Genomic DNA, 3800 nt, shown 5'->3' on the forward strand with positions numbered 1-3800 from the left:
ACTACTAAAGTGGTTTGCCTTTCCCTTATCTGGTGGACCGCATTTTGTCAAAACTCTCCACCATGACCCGTCTCTCTTGGATGGACCTGTACAGCATGGTTCATAGCTTCATTCAGTTACACAAGGCTGTGATCCATGTGATCATTTTGGTTAACTTTCTGTGAATGTAGTTTTTGTTCTGGAGGCTATGGGATTGCAGTTCTTGCTTTTTACGTCTGCCCTCTGGTGGATGAGGATAAGAAGTTGTTCAGACTTCCGGATGGGAGGGACTGGCTCTGGGAAGTCTGGGTCTTGCTCTGGTTGGCAGGACCATCCTCAGTAAATCTTTAATCCAATTGTCTCTAATATGTGGGACTGTTTTCCCTCTTCATTAGTTGTTTGGCCTGAGGCAACCCGTTCCTGCTTTTTGTTTTACCTGGGGTGGCCCAGTCTGAGAGTCTGCAGGCTGTATGGTAGGAATACTGGTGACTTCAAAAGGACCTCTGCCGAAATGTGCCTTCTAGGACTGCTGCCGCCAGTGCCTGTCCCCGTGATTAGCCACTGCCGACCCATGCCTCCACCACAGACCCTCAAACACTCACAGGCAGATCTGACTTATTCTCCTTTTCCCTGGTTCATTGTACACACAAGGTTTTGTTGATGTCCTCCAAGAGTTTCTGTTTCCCCTTGTCGTGTGGAAGTTCTGTAATCAAATCCCACTGTCCTTCAAAGTCAGATTTTCTGGGGATTCTCAGTTTCTTTGCTGGCTTCCCAAGTTGGGAAATCCGATGTGGGGGCTAGAACCTTCATAACAGTGTGAGGACTTCCTTGATATTATTGTTCTCCAGTTTGTGGGTAACCCATCCTATGGGTATGGGATTTGATTTTATCATGATTGCACCCCTCCTACCATCTAATTGCTGCTTCTCCCTTGTCCTTGGATGTGGGCTATCTTTCCTTGGTGGGTGCCAACATCCTCCTGTCAATGGCTGTTCAACAGCTGATTGCGATTTCGGTGTTCTCACAGGATAAGATGAGCTTATGTTCTTCCACTTCACCATATTTGGATTAAACTTGCACACGACAATATTTGAAAACAGGGCTCTGTGCTTTAAAAGCACATTTAGATTGTGAGGCTCTTTTATGCAGATTTTCAAGACTCTTTCACTGGATTTATTTTAAGTGAAGACAATACTTTACTATTCCTAAAGCACTTCCACATACATTCTTTCAGTGATCCTCTCAAGAACCTAGTGAGGAAAGTATGTCACTTGAGTATTGGTGATTAGAGCTACATATAATATTCAGTCAGTAGAATAAAACTTATCACCTCTTTTGAAAGGTGAAAGAGAGATAACTTTTTTCTTCATAGTGGTTTTTGCTAAGTCTCTAACAGGCTCATTCTAACCAGGAAATATGGATTTGGGTTGGGAAAACAAAATGTGAAGTCGAAGTGTTTCAGGAACATGAATTTTCACAGAGGCCTCTGAAATCGCCATATGTCTAGCTACTAAAACCCATTGAAACTATTTTCTTGCTATAATGTTGTGATGTACAACTTGAGCATATTCTAGTAAATAGAGATGCTTCCTTGATCCTTGCACTTCCCACCCATTCTGGCAGATCTCAGCACATCTGAGAATTATGACAGCTGATATTAAAAGATATAATGGTACATGGATTGTGTTTTCTCCTTATGACTTGATGTAACAGGGAAAAAACATGTCTCTAGAGTTGGCTATTTCATTCTCATTTGCACCAATTATTTAAAAGTGTCATTTATATACAGACCCTACGGCAATATCAGTGCAGCTGGAGTTTAATTTAATCCATTTACTCATTTGTTCAATTAACATTCAGTGAACACTGAAAATATTCTGCCTTAACTGCAGGTGTTCTGAAGTAGTGGGAGAATTGAGATCATCCAACCAATCCCAGCAAGCAAACACAACATAAGTAATAAAGCATTGGAAAATGGGTAGATCAAATATGTCACTGCCACCTATGGTAATTTAATATCCAACACTACTGTTAAGATTCATAAAGAGTTTCTGGTCTTAAGAAACATACCTATTAGAAATATAAATGTATATGAATATATATATATATATATATATTTATGACCCCCACTACACACACACACACACACACACACATATGGCCTTACTTCAGCATTTGAGAGTTAAAATGCATACACTGGAATCTTGCTGCTACAACATCCCTAGCCATAACCATATGGGGTAAGTTTGTTCTTTCTCTTAGGCTCAATTTTCTCACCATCTGGTGTGTCTAGGATGAGCTGCTTTATGGAAATTTTGTGAGGAGCAGGATGAAGCATGTAAAACATGCAGCGCAATGTCTGATGTAGTGGTGCAGGAATGATTTTGGTGATGATGATAATGTTACCTACTATTGTTTTTCTGTTACCTGAATGTTAAAAGAAGACAACCAGCAGTGGCTGCAACAGAGAAGTAAGATACCAACTCTTCAATGGTAAAAACACAATTTTATCTACCAACTTCTCTTCAAAGATCACTTAAAACTTGGACTCCATTTTTGAGAGGTTTGGTTTGTGTAATAGTATCAGTAGATGATGTGCAAAGGGACACCAATCATAGTAATTGTAGAAGCCTCCTGAGACCTGAAGAACCAGGCTATTCTACCCAGGCTATATGAGATTTTGACAAAGTAGAAGAGGATGAAATAGGTTTACAATTCACATACCACCCCCAACACACATATGTCCAATATAATATAATGTGTATTATATAATATTTGACAATCATGTTGTTTTTCATTGTGCACTTACCATGGGCCAGGCACTACACTAAAAATTTATATGCATAATTGTAATTAATCCTTAAAACAACCATTTGTTTTTGATGTTTTGTTGGTTGTGACCAATTCATTGTGACCCCCATGGACTGCAGCCTGCCAGGCACCTCTGTCCATGGGATTTCCCAGGCAAGAAAACTGGAGTGAGGTGCCATTTCCTACTCAGGGGACCTCCCTGACACTGGGATTGAACCTGCATCTCCTGCTTGGCTGGCAGATTCTTTACCACTGAGCTATGAGATAGTTATTATTACCATCATTTTAGAGATGAAGAAAATGAGGATTAGAGGCATCAAGTAAAATTCCTGTCTCCACATCAATAATATGAGGAGGTTCTATTTGAACCCAGTTAACCTGACTCGGAGCACTTCATCATCATTACTACACAGTGTCTTTTAAAGGTACTATTCTGTTCAGATCTGCGTATAAAATCTAACTCTTCTGTCCCTTATCATTTGTCTTTCTTGAACAATTTATTTGAATTCTGAGCCTTAGTTTTCTCAACTTAGAATGAGGATAATAATACCCACTTTAAAGAGAGATTATCCAATGAAGTCTTGTTCATAAAAGCACCTAACTTAGTGGTTTGTATTTAGCGTACATGACAGCAAAATTTTCTAATCTGGGATATGCTAATTTAATAGTTTCTCTTCATTAATGTAGATTATTAGAAAACTGTGTTATAAAAATGAAACAAAACATCCTGTGGTTATATAACCAAAGATGACTTCCTTGTTGAGCCCATGGTATCTGTGGTAGAGTCATAAAAATGGGAAAATTTAATGGATACAGAGAACTTTCTATATATAAGCATTGCTTTAAGTGCTTATATGTGTATGTGTGTGTGAGTGTGTATAATTTAATTCTTTTACCAATATAGCCAATAGTAGTTTGTCACTCAGTTGTGTCTGACTCTTTGTGACCCCATGGACTGTAGCCTACCAGGCTCCTCCCTCCATGGGATTCTCCAGGCAAGAGTACTGGAG

Source organism: Ovis aries, chromosome 25, assembly GCF_016772045.2.
Source record: "Ovis aries strain OAR_USU_Benz2616 breed Rambouillet chromosome 25, ARS-UI_Ramb_v3.0, whole genome shotgun sequence".
Lineage (NCBI taxonomy): Eukaryota > Metazoa > Chordata > Mammalia > Artiodactyla > Bovidae > Ovis > Ovis aries.